Source organism: Pleuronectes platessa, chromosome 10, assembly GCF_947347685.1.
Source record: "Pleuronectes platessa chromosome 10, fPlePla1.1, whole genome shotgun sequence".
NCBI lineage: Eukaryota > Metazoa > Chordata > Actinopteri > Pleuronectiformes > Pleuronectidae > Pleuronectes > Pleuronectes platessa.
Window position 1 is genome coordinate 1,716,431 of NC_070635.1, and position 12,041 is coordinate 1,728,471.

A 12,041-nucleotide genomic window follows, 5' to 3' on the forward strand; every position below is an offset into this window, starting at 1 on the left:
TTTAATCTAGAGGTCATTCTTATTTTATCTCTCTGTGATTTCCATAGACGTCAAGTCCTGTTAGAAGCAGGGAAATGTTTTTTATGTTTTCATTAGAGGCTCCAGACTGATGAGCACAAACAGGTTCAGGGATTTCCAGAGTCCTGCCCTCGACAAACAGGTACGAGCAGGTGGACACAAAGGAAACCAGTAAGAGACGCTGGCCAGTGAGTGCAGCAAATCATAAACCTACCGAGAGGATCAGCGTCAAAGAGAAAGTGAAATAATGAAGAGTGAATTCAAAATAATAATATGCAATGCTGCACCTGAGATCTGCTCTATGTGGCTTATTTCTATTTCTATGCTCTCAATTGCACCTGGTTGTTTTTACCTCCTTCTTCCTGATTGGACGAGGCTGAGCAGTTTCTGCTCTGGAGCCGGCCTCTTCCATCAATATGACTGGTTGTTATGTTTCACTGTCATTTCTGCATGCAAGCTAAAACACAATGATTGCTGAGGTACTGGTGAGGGGGGGGGGGGTTGTTTTTGCTTTTCCCTCTGAGCAAAGCATTCAAGTCCAGTTCAAGTTCATAAACTTTTACAGTGTCTGCGAGTCCAGACCTCTCTCCTGGTGTTATTCGCTGATCTCTTGCATATTACAGATCTTTAAAAGCACATCCGTGTCCCCCTCCGTCTTCTGCCCCTGTCCGCTCCGTCCTCCCTCCCCCCCGAGCGCCGGCCCTGTGTGTGTGGCATGTGGTTTGGATTCCTGCCCAAGGACTATTCAGTGTGGGAGAACAAGGCCCCCCAGTGTGCTGTGTTTTCCACATTCCTCGGCCCTGACATCAGCTCGGCTGCAGGAAGGACGCCGGCCTCGATAGCGAAGCGGCTGTGTGCGGGAAGAGGTCCCCCCCCCCCCCCCTCTGACCCCAGCAGTCTGGCTGGCGGACCCAGGGTCGGGTGGGGGGGGGCCCCCACGCCACCTCTGACAGCAGAAGCCCCCACAACAATGCAATCAAAGGCATGCTTTACATACCACATGTTGTTTTGCCGTATAAATTAGATTGAGATGCCCAGCTATCGTTAAGATGGATTACCCCCCCCCCCCCCCCACAACACACACACACACATTGAAGGGCGATATGGAAATTTAGGTCACATGCTGAATGTAAATATTATGGTTTGCAAAAATGCAGCGTGACGGCAACTGAGGACTGACGGCTTGTTTAGAGTCTGAGGCAAACTGAACAGACTGTTGTGTGTCTCTGTGAATGTGTGAGTGTGTGTGTGTGTTCATATCAAGATTTATGTGAATTTATTTTTGTAAAAAGATTCAGTCTGTAAGCATTAGTGGTGTTTACTTCAATCTATACTTTATTTACACAGTAATTTCAATAAATAAAAACAAAGATTCTATTTCCAACACAATGCTAACAGGCTGCAACCGTGCTAGCTACTATGTAAAGCTGCACCCGGGCTTTGAGCTAAATGCTAACATCGCTCTTGATGATGTTGTTTAGCAGTTATAATGTTAGTAGTGTTTTGAGCTAAATGCTAACAAGAACAGGCTAACATGGTGACAATGCTAATGCTACGTTACGGAAAACTCAGATGTCGGACATTCCAATTTAAAATGTCCGACTTCCAACAGAATTCAGATCACACACGATGGAACCTGATGTTTTAATCATGAGTGTGGTTACCTGAGAGCGGAGGTCAGGGAGCAGCAGGGCTACTGACACCAACACCACTCGTGTGTGAGTAGAGAGCAAGTAAAAAAAACTATGAATCATATTTTTCTGTACTTTGAGTATAAATTCTAAACTAGACTTTTTTAAGTTTTTATATTTTGCCTTGAACTTTTTCCTCATAAGGTTATTTGTGTTCACTTTTGGGACAAAAATGGCCTCACGTCAGCATCTCCAAATTTGGGCAAAGAGAGTTTGGGAGTTTGATGATTCAAGATAGTTTAGTCAGAACTCAGATCAACCAGGACCAGAATGCAACTTGGTGCTCGTTCCTGATCACACTCAACAGATCCTTTACTTTACCAGCAGTCAACATGAGTAACGTTCTGCAAAAAGTCAACTTAATATATATTTTACTTATTCTCCCGTTCGTTTTGGACATAAACCAAAAGGCTTCGTCGGTTTGTCTCCAGACTCGTTCACTGGTTTTTATCCTGAATGTTTTCCACATGCAGTCATTTGATGAGGTGTTCTGGCTCATGGCCATGTGTTCACCTCCAGACGAGGCCTGGTCTCAGGTTTCCCGTAAGGAGAAGGCAAGACCCAGTGTGTGTGTGTGTGTGTGTCTGCGTGGGAGGCCGAGGGGGTTGGCGTGGGGGGGGGGACTAGGCCGCACAGAGAGGAGGCGTGGAAGCGTGGGAGGAGGAGACATCAAAGCCGAGGGGAAATGGGCTCCCCTCGTTCAGACAAAAGCCGGCCGAGGGGTTCAAGTGAAACGCGATCTGCCGTGTGACCGTGAATGCCTCGCATACCCCCCCCCACGTCTGGCTCCATTCAGCTTTTCACCCATTCAACTTTATCAGGCCCCCATCGTCACGACGGCAGACACATGGAGCAGACTCCAGTCTTGTGGTTTGTGAGTTTGTTGTGGAATTTGTTCTATGTTGTGTTTCTCTATAATGTGGTTTTGGTTGTTGAGTCTGTTGTGCGTTCAGTCGTGTCCGTGCCGACCTCTGAGGGAACAAAGTCCTGGATCATTCAAAATAGAGGAAGCCATCAAGTTCCATTCAAGCCCCTGATCTGAGGCTGCAACCGAGAATTATCTTCGTGATCAACACGTTTCATAACCATCATCTTTAATAATTATTTATTAATGAGTCTAATGTGGGAGTGAACAGTGAAAGGTACACGTTGATGTTCCCTGAAGGTGTCAGACACCTCAAGGCCTCTAATGCTGCTCTGCTACCTGACTAATGACTTATGGTTCCTATGTGACATTTATTTGCTCAGTTATGTTTTTTAAGGTTTAAAAAAACAAAATGAAACAATAACCTCAACCTCACCTGATGATGTCATGAACTCTAATAACCTGATGCCAACCGGGCATCACCACACACACACCACCTGCTGCCGCGTCACTTCAATCCAAAACAGGAATATGGCTCATGATGGCAATTTGGTTTAAATTACATAGAAACATTTTAGAAAGAAAAAGCAAGATCCAGACAAACATCTAAACAATTGTTTGACTGACAGTCAACAACCTCAAATGTTATGTGTACTGTTCACAGCAAAATGTATACATGTACTATAACTATAATCCATAAATTGTTTCCGCTCCAGAGTAATTGATGGATGTGTTGGAAAATAATACAACTTCTATGTATAGTGGGGGGGGGGGGGGGGGGGGGGATAGGGGCCCAACAACAAACATTTGCCCCTGGTCCACAAAGGATGTTCGTGCACCACTGTCCCTGTGTACTTTCTTCTCTTAATAATGCTCAGTGTTGACTTTGGATTTCCTTTGCTTGTTTAAACATCCTCTGCGTGTGTTTGATCCAACCAACCAGCTGCTGTGTTAATAGCTGTACTTTGATAAAACAGCTGATGAACAAAATAAAAGTTCTGCCTTGTTATTTCACTGTGTGACATCACTCATCGCTGACTCAGCTTTAAACAACAGGCTCCTCAGCTGCGTTACACAACCCATGATGTGACAGAGTGAAGCATCATCGAGGTGACAGGATGAAGTCTGGTCTCAACTTGTCTGAACGACTCTTCTCATCAGATTCTCACCGGCTGCGGCTCACGACCGTTTTCCTGAATCCACTGATGTGTGAACCCACTTTACTGGATCTGGAGAAACACAAACATGTTTTACTCATCAACACATGTCGGGAAACTCGACATGTTGATCTCCAGTCGTTGTTTTCCACTTCAAAACAGCCCGGAGGCAAAATGCAGAGTTTGATTTTCACACAATGTTCAACTTGTTTTTATTTTTGAATCCTGATCTTTTATGACATTTTGTGGTTTTATGACCTTTCATGGTTTCGTCCTCTGACATTTCACTGGATCAAAGTGACCTTCAGCCTGAGCTCGTGTCATTTTAACGCTGCCAAGTATCTTGTTAAAAAGGAAAGTACCACAATCTCCTCCCACACCACAACTCTCGGTACCAGTGCACTGCACCAGCAACAAAGAGGCGTTGGACAAATAGGAATTCACACGTTTTCCGTCACAGCTTCACTTTTTGAGGAAGGTGTCGTATCGCAATCATTCATCCGACCAATCAGCACGTTAGCAGAACGTTAGCATGATACACGCAAAATCCTCCCTGAAAGAAAAACAACGAGGCCTTTCGTATTTTTCATTGCCAATCCTATTCATAATAAATACACAATCTGTTGAAAGTGAAATAATATTGAGACTTGTTGTGTAGAAGCAGGTGTAAATAAAGATTCTTGACGTTTAGCTGCCATTAGCTTTATTTCATCGAGAACTACCTCTCTACCGCCCTCTAGGTGAATTACAGACAATTTCAGTACTGCAGCATTAATAGTAAGAGGGCACACTTCCTATTGACTGATTTAACATTGAAAAACAAATAATCTCCTTATAACGTCAACAAAAGTAAGTGGATCTGGAGTTTAAAACGTTGTAAAGATATGAAAGGTGTAAATTCATAACTAGGATAATGAAAACTGACCTTGAAGATCAATTTAAATCCCTGCAGTTTTTTTCCCCTCATACTAAACAGTGTTCCGGTCGGAGGGAGTCGTCTCTATCTCATGGTTCAGGGCGGATATATATAACAATAAACGTACCTTATCAGCTCTGTGTATAATAAAAAATGCATAAACCATGGCTTTGTAGATTGGAGTGAACCAATGTCCACATGACCAAGAAAGGGACAGGAAGTGAGTTATGAAGGGATCGGCTCTACTTTTACAATTTAACATTGCTTACGTGTTCATCACCAGTTCCAAACTCAATCAGTATAAAACTCTAACGATGTGGAACATGATATATTCTGTCTACTGTCACTTTAAGAGTTTGTATATAACTTATCTATACTATCTCAACCCCGTAGAGTCTCCTGGTTAATATATAAGTCGAATATACTCGATCATTGTATTTGTCCAAATACTTCTGACTTATTTAAGAGACGTATCAACGTAGTTAACTGTAGTTAACGTTCTTTATATCATGATTAGTGTCATTCCCGGTGCATCGTGACACCCCTACTGCGGACTGTAAAACCAAAACAATTAGCTTGAAGATGCTAAATTGCTTTTGATCGTGATGATTTCCGACGAGTGTCCCATCTCACACCACACAAGATAATTTAATCCATTGTCAATGTAAAGATTTTGAATGGAGCAGCTTTAATTCAAACATACAATACATATCTTTGGCCACTAGGGGTCCTCAATCAAGGTTGTTGTCGTCAACACTAATGCCGATAAAATTGACTTCACGTATCTCTGGATGACTTCATGCATTCAAGTTTGATTCATGTTACGCCGCAAAGTGCAATAAAATAATTCAGATCCTTTTATCAGTGGGAGGATCAAACAGCTAATTGGCTAATTGGCTAATTGGCTAGCAACGTGTTTAACAATGTCACAGCAGAGACGCACAAAGTCTCCGGTGAAAAAGATCAAGATGAAACTTTACATCACCTTCAATGATAAGGTTAGAGATGACTCCGGGTTTGTTGGACACATTTTGGATCTGGTAAGAACACAAGTCAACAACACATGTAACACATCTGTTTTCACTTTAATATTTAAAGGTCCGAACACGTCTTCCACTGGGAGACTCATTTAACTGGCATTTTACTGAAGGGGCCAGTCACTAACCTGTAATAGACCTCTGACCTGCCGGGGCCACACCCCCTTCTGATACACTATCAGCTGACACATGCTGGAATCATTTAAACGTGTTCGTCTATAACGTGACGAACATGTGAACACCTCACTCTCACACTTCAACCTTCACCTCCTTACACAGATGACTGTGCAGCAGTGAAGCCTGATTGTGATGCAGGACACGCAACGCTCCGTGGAGCAGGCTGGGGCCGGGCGCTGTGGTCAAACGGTGGAATGTTCCCGTGGTTTGTTTGATATCCGCTCAGTGTTTGGTGCCAGAACATTAGGAACGCAGAGTGAAGCCAGCGAACGACCGGGTCTGTGTTTGCTGTCAACACAGGCTAATGTAGGCCCGAGGTCCTGCTGGGATCACAGACACACACACACAGACACACACACATACAAACACACACACAAACACACACACAAACACACACACATACGCACGCACATGCACACAAAGGACGCAGTTGGAAAACGGCCTGTGTTCTCAATGAAACAAAACCCTTTTGTCTTCTGGTTTCTCGTTTCCTCCATCGACCTCTAGGGGTTAACAAAGAAAAAAAACCACGATGACGAGTTTATAAGAAATTCCAACCATGTGTTTCCCCATTTCAGTAAAGGAGGAAGCAGGTGCCACTCCGGTTTCTGGTGTGAAGGCGTCAGGGAAACGAGGCCTTGATGGGGGGGGATATATTACCTGTGATCAGTTAATATCGTTTTTTGAAAAGCAGAGGAGAGAAGGAACACAGGTTTGTTTGAACAGGAGGGGGGAGCCCCGTGGACTTCCTGTTTCCGTGGGAGAGCCCCGCCTCGTCCCCCCCCCCCCCCCGCTCAGTGGGACGCACAACTTAACAACGCACATGGAAATACCACAAAGTCAAAGTCTTTAATCAATTAAAAATAGAAACACTGTCGTCAAAGTAGTACAAAGTACAAATAAAGTAACAGAATAGAAAGAATACACATAATATACTATTCATTTTCTGCTAATGAAACACGAGACATTTAACAATTTCATTTTACATATTAGCACGTTCAGATTTATTTTACAATAGAGACAAAATATTTGAAAGAATAATGAAGATCGAAGCAAAATGTATATAAAGAAATAGAGAAAAGGAAATAAAATACGTTGGGAGACTAAATACAAACGTAAAGATTAGACAGAGGACGTCTGAACAGTATCATAACCGTTCTGACTTTCATATTTTAATTACTTTCGGTCAGTTCCTCGAAGTCTTGAGACGTTTTCAGACATGAACTCAGGAGAAGGTCCTGACTTCATCTGGACTTTGTGTTTGGCTCATGAAGAACACGGGATGGATGTTTGCCTCTGACTGTTCATCATGAGATCTTCATCATCGCTCCTCGTGCATCCTCTGCACGATCTCCTGCTGGGTTAACACATCTGCTCATTCGGACATTCTCTGGAGTTTTAACTCGGTGGGGGGGGGCTTGAAGGAGCGACTCCAGAGAAAGTCTGCAGCCTCACATGCAGCCCCTCTGGAGAATGTCAGGAGAGTCTCCGGAGTTCAGTGCAGGTCTGGAATCAGCTCCTGTGTGTGACTTTTATTTTTGGTAACAGAAGATAGAAACTACAAACAGGAAGTGCTGCTCTGTCTCCTCCACACATTGTCCTGTTTGCCTTAAACAGAAAACTTTGACACATCTCAGTGGCTCCTCGTGTTTATCGGCTTCTCGCCGGTTGTTTCTGAATCTGAAGTTTGTTAAACTCTGCTCAGACGCTCTCAGCCTCCGGGGTGTTTCTGTGGTTGTATGCAGATTGTGTTACTTCTGTGCTGAGCCTCTCATCTGATTCATCTTCCATCTGTCGCTCTCGGTCTCGCTCTGTCTCTTTTTCGATCTCACTCACTGTTTCTGTCTCTACGCATGAAGCTCTGTCTCGATTCCCCCCCCCTGCTGCGTGTGTCATTAAATGGAATCACCCACACATTCACACACACACCCACACCCTCACACACACTCACACATTTATCAAGAATTTTGAGTGTGTGAGTTAAAATTCCATTTGTCTGATTTTTTTCTTTGGAAATGTTGCGCTCTGATCTATTTTGGATCGATTGTTAAACCCCAAAGTAAAAATAACATGTCGTCATTATTGAATTTAGAATCACACTGAAGGTGAGAGGAGCAGGAAGCCTCCACCTTCAGGGGGAAAATCACATTTCTTTCATCATTACAACGCTGCTGTAAAACAATATGGATTTTAATAACACAGTAGATCTCACAAAATGTCTTGTTCTGAAACCAGTCGGATCAGAGACAGTGACGTCATTAACCTTCTTGTTTTCACTGGTTGTCAAGGTTCAAAGTTTGAACACATTCAAAATAAGCTGAAATACATGGAAACAAATATAAAACTGTAATAATAACAATACATTTATCTATAAAGCACAAAATACGACAGGTGGTAGAAATTGAAGCAAGGCCACCTGTTACAGTAATAGAACTTGAATTCAGTCTCTGGGCTCTTATTTCAAAATGTGATTTATTCTTCAGCTTAAAAGAGAAAAGTTTAATAAAGTTTTTCTTTTGAAACCTGTCGGACTCGAGACAGTGACTCACACTACAGGACTTTTCTTTTGATTATATTCAAGGTTTTAAAGTTTGTGCAGATTCAGAGTCACAGAGATGAATCTGAGGTGATGCCCCCGATGTGATGTGGTTTGTAAATTTAGAATCTGATGCAGGTGATGCTCTAGTAAACTTTCACCAGAAATAGATCATTTGAAAGGTCAGGTCAACACACACAGTCTGATCTCATTGTCAACAGATCAAATTAACACCATTAATTCAGTAGATAAGAGTTCCAACCACAAAGGTGCATTAGATAGATAGATATAGATAGATAGATGGATACTTTATTAATCCCTTGGGAAATTCAGATTTGATCCAGTTCCTCTAATAAACTAATGAGTGAAACTCAAACTGCACAGATGTGAATCACATGTGCAGGTTTAGATGTTTGGAGCTGTGCCACCAAACTGCATTCTTTTAGTCATAATATCCGCCCTGTGTCTTTGTCTCTTCATGTTTTGGTTGAGTTTCCCCTTTGGCAAAAATACCAGGCGGTTCCCACCCAGGAGCTGCAGGTGCTGCAGATCCTATCAGGTCCCTGAGAAGAAGCAGAAAGTGCAGAGTGGCTAAAAACAGACAGAGGAGCACAGGAGGCCTGTGTTGGTTAAACATTAGGAAAGGAGCAAGCAGCGTGAGAACTCTGCTGCTTCTCTCTTCACACTTGGATTAAGTGTGATGAGCAAAACGAAAATGACTGAATGCAGGACACACCTTTTGTTGTTCTGTTCATCTCTAAGAACAGCGAGGGCGTGAAAGCGGTCGGGCGTCATTCCACTCTGGAATGTGAGACGGGTTCGGCCATGCTGCCCAGGTGAATGGCATCTTGTGTTTTGTAATGATCTGCAGAACATGAAACACATAAGCACTGAAGGCCTTTATTCAATAGGTGTCCGTTATGTGAACAAGCTGTGAACAAGCTGAGAACAAGCTGAAGGGATTCTGTTGCAGAGACTCCAGCGTCACGTGATTTAATCATCAGTGGAATCAAGTTTTTAACAAATGTCTTTAGATGTATTCCTCCAGCGATGAGCTCACTCTGCTCCCTGCACTTCGTGTTGGTCCTCATGTGACCCTGAGGGACACTGGGGGGGGGGGGGGGGGGGGGGCTCTGGTCCATCTCTGCTCAGAGTTGATGATTTCAGGAGAGCTTCAGAGAGCCTGTGTGTAAAGTGACCATCTGCCTCCCTCTAGTGGAAGCTGGAGGGCAGGACTGGGAAATGGAGACGTGAGACTGGGTTTCAGATTCCAAATGCAAAGGTCAGAAAGTCATTCTAACTTTTGGGGTTTTGACGGTTTAGTTTCGTTGATCTCCTTCGTTTCAATGTTATCTCTCTTTCTCCCCCCTTGAGTCATTTGTGAATTTCCTCTTTAAAGGATCATAACAGTTGAATCAATAATATTCTCTTATCTTATCTCTGTCGAAACAAAACAAAATCTTATATTACGTGTCCCTTTCATTTCATTTTCACTTTGGATGTTTTGTATTCTCCTGTGAATCATTAAGTTATCATCATTATTATTATTATTATTATTTTTACATACAGAACTACACACCTGCCTAATGTAGCGTTCATTATCCTTCTAGGATCTTTGTCATTTGATATTAATTTCAGCTGGTTTTGCAGGTTTGTGGAGCAGGTGTGTATTTCTGGCTTCACACAAAACCAATAATTATAATGAATTAAGAAACACGTTCCTGAATAAACCCTGAAAACTCCAGGTAAGCACGTCAGGGTTTAAAAAGGGGAATTACGATTGAGGTTTGTTAATATTTGTCAGTTTCCTTTTCAGGAGGAATTTATCGTAAATGAGAAGAGAAACTGCTGCAACAGCATTTTACAACTATTTCTGCAGAGCTTCCCAAAGTTAAAGAAAAGGGAAAAACACCAGACAAGTGTAGAGTCAGGAACAAAAGTTTAACGTTGAGTTGCTGTGAAAGTGGAAACAGGTCGATGCTCATATCAAACAAAACAATTCTTTTGAATTCAAAAGTCGAATGGAAAAGGAAAAGAGAAGTTGACTTTCAGGATTTTACATGAAAAGAAAGATTCCAGGGCGATGATCGAGAATCTGAACAGAAACTAAAAGACGTGAAACCTCGGAAAGGGAAAAGAAAGGAAATCTGTATATTAGGTCAGCTTTAAATATACAGTTGAACTTTTAATAATGTATAAATTGTGATAATGGGACAATCGATGATTGACTACATCAAGATGTATTTTACATAAAGGTAAATATAATAAAATCATTGTGTGATCTGTAAAAACTCAAATCAGGTGATTCTGACTTTAAGTTGTAATGATGTGATTTCCGGATATTGAGGTAGTGACATCATCATGCTGCTATTTATCAGTTCTCATTATTCAATGAGTAATGATTCCTTTATATATAAATAGACTCCTGATCAAAATCTTAAGACCAGTTAAAAAATTGCATGAATTTGCATTTTGCACTGTTGAATCTTAGGAAGGTTCTAAGTAGAGTTTCAAAATGCAAAAAGAAGAAATGGGAACAAGAGACCAAAAGTTGTGAGCAGGCAATTTATTGAAAACAAAAATTTAACTGAAGTAGGCTGTTCATCAGCTGATCAAAAGTTTAAGACCACAGCTAAAAAAAAAAAAAAAAAGTCCTAAAACAGAAATTAAAGTGTCAAAAACTGACTCAGTGATGAGTAGCTCCACCATTATTGTTGATCACTTCAAAAATTCGTTTTGGCATACTTGATGCAAGTGTTTCCAAAAGGCTAGTGTGAATGTTGTGCCAAGTGGTGAAGAGGCTTCACGAAGGGCCTCCACTGTCTGGAACTGAAGTCCATTTTTGTAAACTTCCCTTGCCATCCATCCCCAAATGTTCTCAATTGGATTAAGATCAGGGGAACACGCAGGATGGTTCAAAAGAGTGATGTTATTCTCCTGGAAAAAAGTCTTGGTCAGACGGGCCTTGTGAATTGGAGCGTTGTCCTGCTGAAGAACCCAGTCGTTACCACACAGACCAGGGCCCTCAGTCCTGAGGGATGCCCGATGCAACATCTCCACATAGCCAGCTGCTGTTTGACGCCCTGCACCACCTGGAGCTCCATTGTTCCATTGAAGGACAAAGCACCCAGATCATGATGGCCCCCCTCCACTGTGCCGCGTAGAAAACATCTCAGGGGGCATCTCCTTGTCATGCCAGTAACGTTGGAAGCCATCAGGACCATCGAGGTTACATTTTTTCTCGTCAGAGAATAAAACTTTCTTCCACCTTTGAATGTCCCATGTTTGGTGCTCCCTTGCAAAGTCTAAACGGGCAATGGGGCGTTGAAGGAGACGTGGCCTTTGAAGATGTTTCTTGTTTTTGAAGCCCTTCCTTCGCGAATGCCGTCTGATGGTTATTGGGCTGCAGTCAGAACCAGTAATGGTCTTAATGTGGGACGAGGATCGTCCCGTGTCTTGACGGACAGCCATTCGGATCCTCCGGCTCAGCACCGGTGAGATTTTTTTGGGTCTACCACTTGATTTTTTTGTTCCATAACCCTCAGGATCTTTTAAGAAATGCAAAATGACTGTCTTACTGCGTCCAGCCTCAGCAGCGATGGCACGTTGTGAGAGGCCTTGTTTCTGCAGTTCAACAATCCTAC